Source organism: Phragmites australis, chromosome 10, assembly GCF_958298935.1.
Source record: "Phragmites australis chromosome 10, lpPhrAust1.1, whole genome shotgun sequence".
NCBI lineage: Eukaryota > Viridiplantae > Streptophyta > Magnoliopsida > Poales > Poaceae > Phragmites > Phragmites australis.
In genome coordinates, this window is record NC_084930.1 from 27,755,624 (window position 1) to 27,770,675 (window position 15,052).

The 15,052-nt window shown below is 42.3% G+C and overlaps 1 pseudogene; it reads left to right on the forward strand.

Annotated features, from left to right (window-relative positions):
* Positions 1-15,052, forward strand: part of LOC133883752 (uncharacterized) — a 51,691-nt pseudogene that overhangs the window by 16,434 nt on the left and 20,205 nt on the right.

Consider the following 15,052-nt stretch of genomic DNA (forward strand, 5'->3'; position numbering starts at 1 on the left):
TTACACCATATATTTTCAGGCTTCTCGTTGTACTGCATCTATCGCCTCATGATGAGAAAAAATTCTTTGCACTTATTTAATATTTTTGAAGAAATTATACTCTAACAATTATTGCCCCCCCCCCCGCCCACCTCAGTGGCAGATCTTCTTTATGGCCAAGAGTGTCCATGGCCACTCCTTCCTCTACTGATTTACAAAGGGGACACTAATTCTCACAGCTTAAATAATAATCAAAGTACACAAATCAAGTATGTTTCACTTGTTTGGCCCCCTCAATAATTTACTTGAAGCTCCGCTACTGACCTACCTCTAATTTCTTTCTGCCCTTGCGGGGCGCCAGTGAAGAAAACCGCGCAGGGGCGAAGCTACAGGGGGGCCGGGGTGGGCCGGCCCCCCCCCATCCGATTTTGGGACGCCCCGCCCCCCCCCCCCTCCCGGCAGCCCAGCCCACACAACTACGTTGGTTTTGGCCATTTGGTCATAGGTTTCACTGACTTGTCCCCCCCCCCCCAACCTCAAATCCTGGCTTCGCCCCTGAAACCGCGAGGTAGGTAGGCATCCCAACCGCTCCAAAAATATGTTCGGCCTAAACTAGTAATTGCGTCCTATTATGAATATTAACCATTTCAATTCTCTTTCGCAAGGATCACGTGAAGAACCTCAATTATTTCCGCCCAAAAAGTAAGTTTTGTACATGCTTGAATCTTAACATATATGCACAGAAATTCCAATTAGCGAGCGCCCGCTTGCACCTTTTAATCTCCTGGCTTCTCCATGCATTTCTATTTCCCCATGATGAGAAATTTTGCATTGCACTTTTGTTATATTTTGATTTTTTTAACACTGTACCCCCTCCTCATATAAAATTACACTCTGAGAATAATTGCACCCCCCCCCCCCAACCCCTAAATCCTATCCACCCTTGGCGATGAAAATCATGAATTGAAAAGGTGGACATCCCCTCTCACTCATGTGTTTGGTGTTTCCATGCGGCAAATGACAAAGCCAGGTCCAAGGAAAACGCATATATATACGACAGGCATTCACCAGACCCCTGCAAGCTGCAAATTCTTGAGCCCGGAGAGAAGAACAAGCTACAGTTCCAAAGCGCACGCGCGCCGCACGCGACCGCAGTTCAGCTTCCTTCCCTGCCACGCCTGCATGACCCAACCAACCTCCCTTTGTCTCTCCCCGATCTGCAGAGCACACAATCCTGCACAAAATTTGCCTCGCAAATCTCAATCACACCCGCCGCTTAAATTAATCACAATCGCAAATCCCTAGATTTAAATTAATCGCAAATCTCAATCACGAAATTAGTCTATGATTGATACTCATATTAATCTCTCTGATAATTTTGATGAGCATGCATCTACTGTTGAGCAGCACGCCGCACATCCTCAAGATTTTATGCAGGGCACTTCTCCCGGGGGTGGTCTGTTTTCACGTACGCAGTTGATGCGCCGACAGCAGCAGTCAGTGCCTGCTCTTGTGTCCCTCATCCGCCACGCGTGCTGTCCCCATCGGGCCCTGTGCCCGCTGAAGTTGATGGCTCGGCAGCAGCAGCGGAAGATGGATTTTCTGTGCCGACCGAGCGCCAGAATTTACAAGAAGCTTTGAGTCATAACTCTTAGAAAGATACAATGAATCATGAATATACAGCTCTAATTCACTTAGTATAACTGAAGAAAGAAGAAATATTATTAATTGTAAATAGGTATAAAATAAAATGAAAGTCACATGGAACTATTGACACGTACAAAACCAGATTTGTTGCAAAAGGTTTTAAGCAACGATATGATGTTAATTATGAAGATACTTTTAGCTATGTTGTTAAGGCTACCACTATTAGGCTTGTACTGTTTATTGCAGTATCTAGAGGTTGGAGTCTTCGTGAACTATATGTACATAATATGTTTCTTCATGATGTTCTAGAGGACAAAATCTTTATGAAGCAACATCCAAGTTATGAAGATAGGTCCATGCCACATTATATATATATAAGTTAGATAAAGTTCTATATGGGTTAAAACAGGTATCCTGAGTGTGGTACTCACAGTTGAGTATAGAATTACAAGATTTTGGATTTCATTCGTCAAAAGTTGATACCTCTCTATTCTTTTATAACAAAGGCAATATCACTATTTTTCTATTGATATATGTTGATGACATAATTATTGTAAGTTCATCACAAGAAGCAATAGTGGCACTTCTTCAAGATCTTCATGCGAAGTTTGCTCTTAAGGATCTTGGTGACCTTCATTATTTTCTAGGAATTGAAGTGAACAAGGTATGTGGAAGTATTTTGTTAACACAAGGAAAGTATACTATGGATTTATTGAAACATGTTGGAATGGTGAATTACAAACCAGTTGCTACACCGCTTTCCACCACAGAAATTATCAGCTCATGAAGGTGAAGCATTGGGACCTGAGGATGCAACACAATACAAAAGTATTGTTGGGGCTTTACAATACTTGACTTTAACCAGACCGGATATTGCTTTTGCAGTCAATAAAGTGTGTCAATATTTACATTCTCCCACTACTCTACATTGGATAGCAGTTAAAAGGATTCTAAGATATTTGAGATATGCCTTGGGTATAGGCTTGAGAATTAATCAATCTTCGTACATGCTTGTTAGGGCTTTCTCTGATCCAGATTGGGCTAGATGTTCTGATGATAGAAGGTCCGCTGGAGGTTTTGTTGTATTTCTTAGATCAAATCTTATATCATGGAGTGCTCGAAAGCAAGTAATTGTATCAAGATCAAGCACGGAAGCTGAATATAAAGCATTGGCCAATGCTACAGCGGAAACTATGTGGATCCAAATGTTACTTGAAGAATTGGACATTAATTCTCCTCGTGTTGCGCGATTATGGTGTGATAATATAGGTGCTACTTATTTTTCTGCAAATCCTGTGTTACATGTAAGAACAAAACACATAGAAGTGGACTATCATTTTGTGTTACATGTAAGAACAAAACACATAGAAGTGGACTATCATTTTGTTAGAGAACGAGTTGCTCAAAAGTTGTCGGATATTCAATTTGTTCTAACAGGAGATTAAGTGGCAGATGGTTTCACCAAACCTCTTTTAGCTCAAAGTTTAGAGGAATTTAAACACAATCTTAACTTAGATAAGTTATGATTGAGGGGGAGCGTTAGAGATAAACTTGCATTGATTGAAGGTTCGGTTATAGCAGTAGATGTACATAGGTCAGGTTAGAGATATAGGAAGTTGAATATCTTTGCATGTACTGAGATCACGTCGGATCTTCCGGTCGTAATCAAACCAAACTCGTGTAATTTCTTGCCTCATTTGGCCGGCTCCATATAAACACATAATTGCGGCCTTTACGGAGGTTAAGACACTTCAACAAACCTTTCAAGCCGCCCTACCGCGGGCGAGGTGGCAGCAGCAGTAGCGCAAGGGGTGGCGACCCCGTGGGGGTTGCCGGCGTGGGGCTCCCTTGTGGCCTTCTTCGTCATGAACTGGTGGATGTTCTCCCGCCTCCAGGACCCCACCAGGCACCTGCATTTCTGCCTCCGCCATCACCCTCCCCGGTCGGTCGCTGGCGCCGGCAACTCATTATTATTGACTCTAGTAATCGGGTGGCTAAGTGGCTAGTTCCTATAGTGACTAATGTGTGCCTCATTGTTGTGATCCTTTAGTGATCGGTCAGTAATTAGCTGTTAGAATGGTTAGGTTAGTCGAAGGCATATTTATGTCATTTGTTGCTTCCTTTTCACTACATGGCTTGGACTATAGTGATACTATTGATAATGTAGTCTAGAATGCCACGAAAAATTGTAGTTTTGTAGAAGCTAGCCATTAATGGCCCTGGGTTTAGTACATTTTGTAACAAAACTAGCAAGGTGACCAACGCTAATAGCATGACTAGTCTCACTGTAATATTTTATCACTACGTCAAAATAGCATATTAGTGATGGGTGATAACCATCATTAGTGAGAGATCCTACACCCGTCGCTCCGAACGTGTCACTAATGATGACACATTAGTGACGGGTCACAGTTGAGACCCGTCACTAACGTGTGTCTCCTATGCACTACTACAGAAACCCCCTTCACTACTGGCTCCAAAACCCCCTTCACTGCCGGTTTTGTAGCCGACAGTGGGTAACGGGCAGTGATAGTCGGGAACTATCACTGCTGGCTCTGTGGACCGGCAGTGAAAAGGGTTATCACTGCCGGCTGAAGGATTCGGCCAGCAGTGATGCCCTGGGTATCACTGCCGGCTGGCGGTTTCAGCCGGCAGTGATTCCCAAGGCATCACTGTCGGCTAAAAGCTTCAGCTGGCAGTGTTGTGTCTCCCCCCTTCTACTCCGGCCCTGTCCTCCCTCTCTCTCCTCGATCTCTCCATCTCTCTCCCACTCAATAATTGCATACAATGAGACATATGTAATTTAAATCAATAATAAAGGCACTTTCATTAATACATAGTAATTCATACCACACATATATACATAATAGTTCTCACAGTAATTCAAGTCACATCATCTTACATAGTAAAATAATAATGATTACAACCAGAACTAGGATTATAATATCTTTACAGGTGACTCACACTTCTTCTTATTTTTGAAGTTAGCCAATTTTATCTCGGCTTGGATGATTTGACTGTTGTATCCCGCAACAGCTTCATGTTTGGACTTGTATCCTTCGTAATATGCTCCTTTGAATCCATTAACTTGTGCGTGACATTCCTCCCAACTGGAGAATACTCCACTTTGCCGATCACAATGAACAACATACCATATCATAGCAGTCCTAAATTTCAGAGAATATGCAAAAATGATATACTACAAACCACGCCAATGCTCTCTGAACTAGTATTGCACTGGATAGCCAAACCAACTAGTATTTCAAAAGCATGGATACTATACCACATATCAAATACAAGAGAATATTCAAGAGTATTCATTACACATGATCTTGAGATAAAAAGACAACAAGCCATAAAGGACAATATCTCTCATCATGTATACAAAAAGTAATGGACAATAGGAATATAATTTGTGTCAAAGTGCTCTCAGATATTGAGTAACAATTGGCCCTAGAACTATTAAAATTCTGCTCCCTAATTGTTCTAATGAATACATCATAGATATGGCAATGTTTCTGAGATTTTAGCTAGCAAATAGAACTTGATCTAGTTCTTCAAAATTTAAGACATCATCATGAACATAGCTGCTATGCCAACAATGTGCACAAACTCTGAACAGAACAAATAAGGAAGTGGCGAGGTAGGAGAACTGAAGCTTTCATCATGGACATGACTGCTCAGAGAAGCTAACATTTTACCAAGTATCAAGTATATTAGACAGACTTTGAGCTCATAGCAACACACGTTCAGAGATCAATTTAACATGTATTGCACTGGATAGCCAAACTAACATGGATTTCTCAGTGTACAAGTACATAACCGAACATACAACAAGTAACATTCAGGTCTACGAACTCGGCGAAGACCGTCGTTGGTTGGCTTCTCGAACATGGTCACCTCCACTGACCAGGAGTAACCACGGCCTCCAAGCGGGACTCTAACTCCCTTGTAGAGTAGAGCGTCGTGGTAGCCCAGACCCTGAAGCAGGTACCACAACGTGCGAGCGAAGTAGCCGACGAGCTATCCGTCTGAGTAGAACTCGGCAGGGGGTTGGTGCGCCTAAACTGCACCATCGGGGACCTCCAGCTCAGGAACCAGCACGCGCTTACGCGGGGTGATCTTCGTGCGGGCCATCTAACATTTTGAAGAGGACACAATTTTATAAAGTGCAATAGACAGAGAAAGGGGAAAACTGAAGGGAAAACAATTTTACAAAATTAGTTTGTACAAACATAGGTCCTTAGCATGTCCTTTCTATCTAGGCTACGTCCTACGGTCAACACAGCTCTGATACCACTTCTATAACACCTAGTTTTAAAAGAATAAAACTGGGCACAACGCATGTATGCCAAGATCAAGTTTCCATACATGTACTGCATCATCAGTGTATCATCACATTATCATTATTACAATAACATTACTAAATTTATTACAAAAGGACCCAAGGGTCTAAAAGTGGAAACTAAATAGGGGCTTCAGCGCCAGCGAGGCTTCCATCTTCCACAGGTGTCGACCGAGGGCAGCCTAGAACAGCAACTCGGGGTCGAAGTCGTCCTCGTCAAAGGTTGCAGCTTCATTGACGGCTTCTGAACAGCGGTCGAAAGCAAGAAAGGGGACAATGAGTGTGAGTACAAAAAATGTACTCCGGAAGTGAAAGGGAAAACATGCTATGGGGCTCGAGTCAAGGAAAGGATAGATACAGGTTAACTGCACTAAACAACTATGACCTATAACTTCAACAACAGGTAACCTATTAACTAGGTGAGAAGACTCAACTGAAATAAAAGGATTGACTCATCGGATTCCATCCGACTACCAAGACTCACCAGGTAATTTCATTACCCAGCTACCCAACCAACCATACCAAACCCTGATCCCACCTAATCCTGAAGAAGTCCAAGTTCACTCTTGTCCATGAGCACGGCTGATCGACCAGTTTGATACTCTGGAGAGTTTGCACAGCTTTCCCCATGAGTCATGATTTCTCGTGTTGCTTCACACTTCCGAAGTGTGGAGTCGGGGTCTCACTACAAGGCCTTTACAAAAGCTCCCACTAACCTGCAGGCACCCACTGAGGTTTCACAGCTAACAGACGATTCCATCACTGCAGAAGCCCCCTCTTGTGCCACTTAATCATCCAACGGTGCCCACAAAATCAGAGGGGTGACTAATTAGTTGGCTAGGCCGTACCCATATAGGCCTTGTGGTTGTGCGGAAATAACTTGGTTACTTGTTCAAGAACCGGTCCTTAGGACCCCACATAGAAACAACCACAACCAACTGTGCACTTCTGGCACACGTGCATTCCCGCACCATCATCAAACAATCATTCTGTTGGGATCCCTATACCATGTTACTACAAAATTACCCTTCCTGATTCTTGTTGCATAATCATTAGTCAATATTAACATTTTTCCCAACCACGACTGCACTAGCATATTCTACCTATTTTATATCATGACTTGACAACGGTGACAAGGAATAGTCATTCAAAAACTAGTAAACCCTAATATAGGATTTCAATTTAGACAAGCATGCGTTTGAAGGATAAACATCTACGTATGAATCCTAAAATATGGGCGAAATGTTCAAGGACACTTACCTTCGGTGGAGGGTTGCTCAAAATCCTCGAAAGCTTGATCTTGGAGATTACCGAACTGCACACCTCCTAAGCGATACACCGAAAAAAGCACACAAGAAAAAACTCTAAGAACAGTATACCATACAGTACTAAAACTATCTAAAAACCCTAAAAAAAGATTCTACACACCGCTACGAACATTTGGGCATAAAAATCGCCTAAATCGAAGTTACGAGCAAAAAGTATTGAGCTTTTGAAGTTTCAGGGGCTAGACTGCAAAATTTACTTGATTTTTAGAGAATAAATCAAATTTTTTTATACTGAAAAACATTATTTATGATGTTATAAATCGAAACGGATTATTTATTGAAAAACTAGTGGAAATGATTTATGGGCCCATGGACCACGACCTGGAGGCCGGTCCATGGGTCCACAGTGGACCGGTTATGCAAGATGAAGGGGTATGCATTCTCGGCTGTAGGATCGAGATCGGACGGCCGGGCTTCATTTGGCTTGGCCGGGCGGCGCCGAACAGGAGGGGCAGCCGGCTGACGGCGGTGGTCACCAGACCTTCGTCGGAATGGCACAAACGAGCTCGGATCGCGACAGGGAATGGCGCAAAAGAGAGAGAGGAGCACGGGGGTTCTCACAGCGGGCTTCACGTTGGTGGAGGAGGTTGGAGGGTGGCTGGCGACGGAGAATGACGGACGGCGGTGCTCGATCACGGTAGGGATGGGGTTCCGGCGGCTCAACGATGACAACGAGCTTTGGGATCGACTCCTTGGGGGTTCTATGAGGTCGGTGAGCATGTTAGAACAGTCGGAGTCAGCTCAGAATAGAAGAGAGAGGGCGGTGGCGCATTTCACTAGCAGCGAAGAGGACAATGGTGCCGAGGTCGATTTCGAGTGGGTAAATGAGGTGGGAGCGAGTGGAAAAGGTGGGGAAGCTTGCCAATAAGACAATGGCAGGCTTATAAGCTTGAGAGGGGGAGTGAATCGACCAGGAGTTGGAAGATTGGCCGGCGGCTTCAAAGGTCTTAATGGCGACGGTTTCCGCCTTGATTGAGCCATAGAAGGGAATAAAGGAGGGGGAATCAGGCGGGGGCGCTTGATGGGGGTGTTAAGGCACTTGATCTGGCTGTTTTGGTGAGTGGAGAGGACACAGGGAGGCGCGGGATTGCGCAGCGGACGGCGGAGGGGAACGAGCTGGGCGGGAGGTTGAAGGAGGGGAGCCTGCTCAGGCGGGGCAGCTAGCGGCTTGGCACGGTCCCACGCGACAGAGGGAGGCGACAGGCTTGGGTGTTGGTAGGCCAGCCCGAGGCCCAACGCGGGAGGGGGAAAGGGCGACCCACACGGAAAAGAGGAAGGAGAACGCGTAAAGAAAAGAAGGGGGAAAAGGAAGGGATTTGGGCTGGATTTGAAGGAGGTTTCGGCCCGGGAGCTTTTACAAATTTTGAAACCCTTTTCTTTTAGATTCTAAACTATTTTCAAACGAGGATTTAAACGAGTGACTTCTAGTGAACTTTTGCAAACTTTTTCCACTCATAAAAACCTATTGCAACTAGGATGACACGAATGCATCAACATAAATATAACCTATGGCCAAATTAAATTTAGAAATTAATTTCTCTCTATAGAACAAAATTTCAACTCCTATTTAATTTCTAGGAAATTTTAAACTATCTCAAAAATTTGAAATTTATGGTGTTACAAGGATGCGGTGGGGACGGCGATGTTGGGGAGCAGGCGGCGGGAGACGTTTCGGCGCGGAGGGCACAGGCCGGAAATTTTTTTCTAAGTGTCAGAGGGCGGTCGTCGAGCAATTATATTGGGGAGGTCTTTCGCTGCCGGCCCGATATGAGCACTGACAGTGAAAGAGTACCTTCATTGCCGGCTTAATAGGATGACTGGCAGTGAAACTGCTTTCACTGTCAGCCTAATAAGTCCACCGACAGTGAAAGTAGTTTCGCTGCCGGTGCAATATATCCACTGGCAGTGAAACCCCTTTCACTGTTGGTACTGCGGGGTGTAAAAAAATTCTTTTAGTTTCGCGCGCGCCCAGAGAATCGAACCCATGACCTGCACCAAGTAAGAACGAACAAACCGCTGGGCTACTCAAGAGTTTTCGATTGAGTTTGTACTATCTATATTTATTAACATTCTATTGACCTAAAATCCTACTACATATTTGTTTAAATTTAAAAGAGTACATTCACTGCCGACTCAATAGGATGACCGACAGTGAAAGTAGTGAAAGTAGTTTCACTACCGACCCAATATATCCACCGATGGTGAAACCCCTTTCACTACCGATAGTGAAACCCCTTTCACTATTGGTATCGCAGGGTGCAAAAAATTTGTTTTAGTTTCGCGCGCACAGAGAAATTAAAGCTTCCATAACAAAAGTGAGATATAATTGCATCTAAAATAAATTCATACATAGTAATTAATACAATTTAGCTACTTTGAGCTTGAGTGGTGGGGGGAATCAATACGGGAGAAGGGATGAAGTGGTTGTTGCCATAGGAGATTTTGTGAGGAAGAGAGTACTGAAATGGCTTTGTTAACCCGAGGTAGAAGAAGGTGGGGAAGAGGAGGATATCACTGCCAGCTCATATAATCCGCCGACAGTGATGTAGAGATATCACTGTCGGACAGTAGATTAAGCCGGCAGTGATAAGGTGTGGGTGCATCATTGCCGGCTCAATCCATCAGCCGACAGTGATGACTCTTATCACTGCTGGTTCGTAAGCTATGATGGCTAATTCTTCCCGCACGACTAAGGAACCGGCAGTGATGCTTCATCACTGCTGGCCCATGAGGAACCGACAGTGATAGACCGGCATCTAAGCTCAGTTCTGTAGTAGTGATGGTCTATGAGGGTCTGTTGCCTGTCACTAATCAGGGTCTTTAGTGATGGGTAGCCACAAGACACATCACTAATGTGTTATTATTAGTGACCATTGTGTACAAACGCCCACCACTAAATACCATCATTAGTGACGGGGTTTCATCAGACACCCGTCACTAAAGACCATCATTGGTAACGGGATTCTGAAGGACACCCATCACTAATGACTAACATAAGTGATGTGTGACAATTTCAAACTCCCCTCCCCAGTTTTCCCTGTTTCCTGGCTACATCCTGAAGCAAAGTCAGGATTTGGCAGTCGTCTTCTCCTGCAAACATATATCCACGAGCAAACATCCACCATATCAACAACATGTAGCATCCACCATATACACAAGTAAACATCCACCATATCGCTCAAGTTTAAATAATAACTACATAAGTTGAAAGTGTACATCGAGATAACTAGAAATTACATAAGTCCAAAGTGCAACCACAAAATACATAAGTCAGTATGACGTCTCCCTACATTAGAACTCGCCTTTTGAAGGGACGACTTCACTCATTATGAATAAGGTGATCCATCCTCGAATGTTGAAGAGTGTAGACTCCTCGATGTTGCTGTCCGATAAGCTCAATTTTCCTGCTAAATGAAAATAGTAATGGAAAAGTTATGCAATTAGTGTGAGCAAATTCATTTTATCATCGGATATTAGTAATGATTGAAAGCAATTATGAAAAGACTATGCAATTACCTTACATCTGGGGATTTCATATCCTTTGCTGCCATGGTTAGCAGCATGTGACGCACAACGTAGGAGCCACATATTTTGCTTGGTGGTTGTTGGTGGCACTAGAGAGAGAAAAAACCGTCAGTTTGAAAGAAAAAAATGACAGTAGTAGAGTATTTGCAAATATCTCTACTAGCATTTACCACAAAGATGGTATTATGTGTCAGTGTGCAGGGGCACCTTCGGATCATACTTTGGATCAGAGCGATTACACATGTCAAAAGCCCTACATGCAAAGAGGGATCGATTAGTCAACATTTAGAAAAAGTTTGAAAAGTTCAATATGTAACCTAAGTCATAAAGAACTTACTCATCGAGGATTCCTTTGACCAGAGTATAGTCACGTTCTCCCCATTCATCGTTAGGTCCAACTACTGGTCTTGCTGAACCGAGATACAAGACCAAGTTCCACTTGGTGACAATTACCAATAAGATCCAATGGTTACCCATGTTGTGGGTGGCCATTAGGTAGTCCTTCCTAGAAAAGTGGCTCGTTGCTCTAGACACATATCCCACAGTGGATTCCCTATCTTGTTGCATCACCGAGACTGTCATTGTTTGGGGGTCAAGGAATCCGAAGTTAGTTAGATTTGAGAATTAGCGGTAATAATTAATGAGCGTCTATTTTAAAGGACTTACAATGTCTGGCATCGTAATAACCCCACATCCATGCCATTGAGGTTGAAGATGTCGTATAAGTCATTGAAGCCCACGAGGAAGTAGCTGTCTCCATTCAAGAAGTGACGATTTTGATACTGGACAACAACATAACTTTTCTTCACTCTATAACCTTGCATGTAGTAATTATGCAACTCAACACAAGGTAGTCCCGCCCTCGGACCATATATCCTTAAACTGTCTAAAGTTCATGGACAATTCGGGAGCATTTTGTTATAAATATGACGAGTTGCTAAGTCATATTTATAATTAAACACACCCAAATGAGAGAAGTAGGTGACGCAACTAAATTCACTTTTAGGATTTTCTTACAAATTTAGTTTTAATTTCATAAATCTCATCATCAAAGTAAAAAAAAAAGATAACATAGCAGATAATGATTTAATAACATTTCACACAGATAAGCATTGAATATCATGTGTAAAGAAAGAACTTAACAAACATGTGAATCGAATTTTTTCTAGATTGTTGCAAAATATGCGACAATATGAGAAAAAATAATATTCCAACAATAACAGTAGAAGGACAAATACACAAGTAGTCTATAAACATGATCCTATAAGCATTGAACAGAAGCATATCATGAATAATTGAGCTATAAATGTATAATAGCATCTGAACAGCAAGATTGTGCATAATTATTGCTATCTGATTATCAATTCAGCTGGCCCCATGGCTTATAATGTCCCTGCTCCCTAACTGTCTAAACATTCTTCACCAATTGGGCAAGACAACAATACAACTAGTTACTACTCCTAGAAAATTGTTGCTACTCTATAGAATATAGCCACTTTTTTTCAAAGAATAAACTGCCAGTACAACACGAAACCAACTAGCATTCAGGAAAATATAAAGCTCATGCTGAACTGCATTTAAATGGCTCTCTGAAAAATTATCCAAACAAGAGTTTCTCAGGTTGATAGCATAACAGAGATATCACTAAACCAATTAACAGGTGCTAGCAGCAACAGTAATCGAACCTAAGCAACACGGCACCATGCAAAGTATCTAAACTAGAGTACTGTAAGAATTGCCTAATCTCAGAATTTATCAATCATCATCGAGCTAAGCACATCCTAGGAAACAACATTGTCCAGAATGACAGGGCTACCTGGACAATAGAGTAGCTGAGCGTCGGTGAGGAGGGGGTGGCGAGCTTCGGCGAGGAGGGGATGGCAGGTGTCAGCGAGGAGGAGGCGTCGGGCGTCAGCGAGGAGGGGGCGAGGCGGAGGGGCGGCAAGCGTTGAGGAGGAGGGAGCGGCGGACGTCGATGAGGAGGGGGTGGTGGGTGTCTCGAGACATAGGCAAAATCAGGGGCTAGGGTTCCCGAGCCTGTTATATACATACAAATCATTAGTGACGGGTTATAGATATGACCCGTCACTAATGACTTACACAATAGTGACGGGTCGTAGTTGTCACCTATTACTATTGCGTTTACTACCCGTCACTAACGACATTCAGAGGGATTTTGGGATATTTTCTTTTAAGAATAGAATTTCTTTTTTCTTTCTGATTTAATTATTTCCACTATGAATTTATTAACAATTGCAAAATTATGATTATGCACTATTTAATTGCAATATTCATGAAAATCCATCTAAATTCAACAAAATTCATGACAATTCATCTAAACTCATGAAAATAAAAATTTAGCAAAATTCATCTAAACTTAGCAAAATTCATGAAAATTCATGAAAATCCATCAAAATTCATGAAAATTCATCACAAGTAATCTAAATTTATCACAATATGGTAACAAGATACTGCGGTTGTCATAGATTCAAACTTAGGGTTTTAATCTACATGAAATTCAGACTTAATTGAATATTACAAATATTACAAATGTGAGGTTATATTGATTCATGCATCATTTGGCTTGTACTCGTTGTTTTCATATTGTCTTGACATAGATCCCTTCATTATGGTCAGAACGTAGGTATGGAGTCTTCTCGTTCTGTGCAACTTGTGGCATGATTGTAGTAGCAAAGGGGGGAGGGATTTTATCAAATTGATTGTATTCATCCTCATCAACCATATTTTCAACTCCGATGATCCGTCTTTTCCTAGCGAGAACCACATGAAGTTTCTTATTTGCCTGTGTCAGTCACATAAAACACATGGGCAACCTGTTTAGTGAGTACAAAATGTTCATCCTTATATCCGACATGTTTGAGATTAACGCTAGTGAATCCATACTTGTCTTTCGTAACGCCTTTTGTCCCATGTACCCAACGACACCAAATCCGGGGTACCTTGAATCCCAAGTAATCCAGTTCTTAGATCTCCTCTATCTGACCTTAGTATGTGCTTCTGTGTATGTTGTTATCATAAAAGCATCTATATGGACACTGATGTTCTGGTATGTGCTTTTCTGATCTTGGACAACTGTGTAAAATGTGTAACTATTTATATTGTACTCTTGATATGTTGTAATTGTGTATATAGGGTCTGCCGCTAGTTTTCTTATCAAATCACTTGTAGGAATACTCGATTGATTGATTCAATCTCCAAATCAAGTGTTGAACCATTGCATATGTTGCTTTGGAAGGCAAGCTTCGGTACACACTGAATTTTCTTGAAGAAGCAACTGCTTGTGCTCATCAATATCTGGGGACACTTCGCTTATTTGTTGCAACATGAGGAAATGAGCTTAGTCGTATGCCTTTGCCTCAGGAGTAATTGCATGTTTCTCCAGAATACCTTTACCAACGAGCCTACCCTCGTGGCGAGAATAAGGCACACCAATTAGGTTATCTGGGTCTATATAATTAATGCACCACTCCAATACCTCCTCTGTAGAATAACCTTGTGCGATGCAACCCTTAGGCAAAGCTCAATTCCTTACGTATGACTTGAAAACACCCATTAATCTCTCATATGGATACATCTGATGTAGTAACACGAGGCCAAGGAAATAAATCTTCTTCACAAGGTGAGTAATGAGATGGACTAAGATGTCAAAAAAGTATGGTAGAAAATACATCTCGAGAAGACATAGAGTCTCAAAGTGTCTTTTTTCTAGCATGGCTAGCGCTTCTGAATCGAGTACCTTTTAATCAATTGTATTGAAGAAAAAGCATAGCCTCGTGATATCCTCTCGAGCACCAATTGGTAACATGTTTCTAATTCCAACCGTAATCATCTACATCAACATCACATGGCAATCATGAGTCTTTATGTTGCCAACCATTTTCAGCTCTTTCACCGAAACAAGTCTTCTAATGTTGGACAGGTAAGCAGAGAAAACTTTCACACCGTGCAAGAACTCACAAAATTCTCTTTTCTCCTTCTTGGATAGAGTGATGCAAGATGGGGGTGTGAGGAACCGTCCAAATAGTATTCGAGCTAATCATTAGGATGATCATTTTCCATAATTAGCCCACAATGACTAACAGAAATACCACTCTGGTAGTCCCAGCATATGTTTACTTCCAGGATCAAAACACACGTCTTTACAACAAGCACATCATCGCAAGATATAATAAAGAGCGAGTAATTAAATTATGTTACAAGTCTTTAC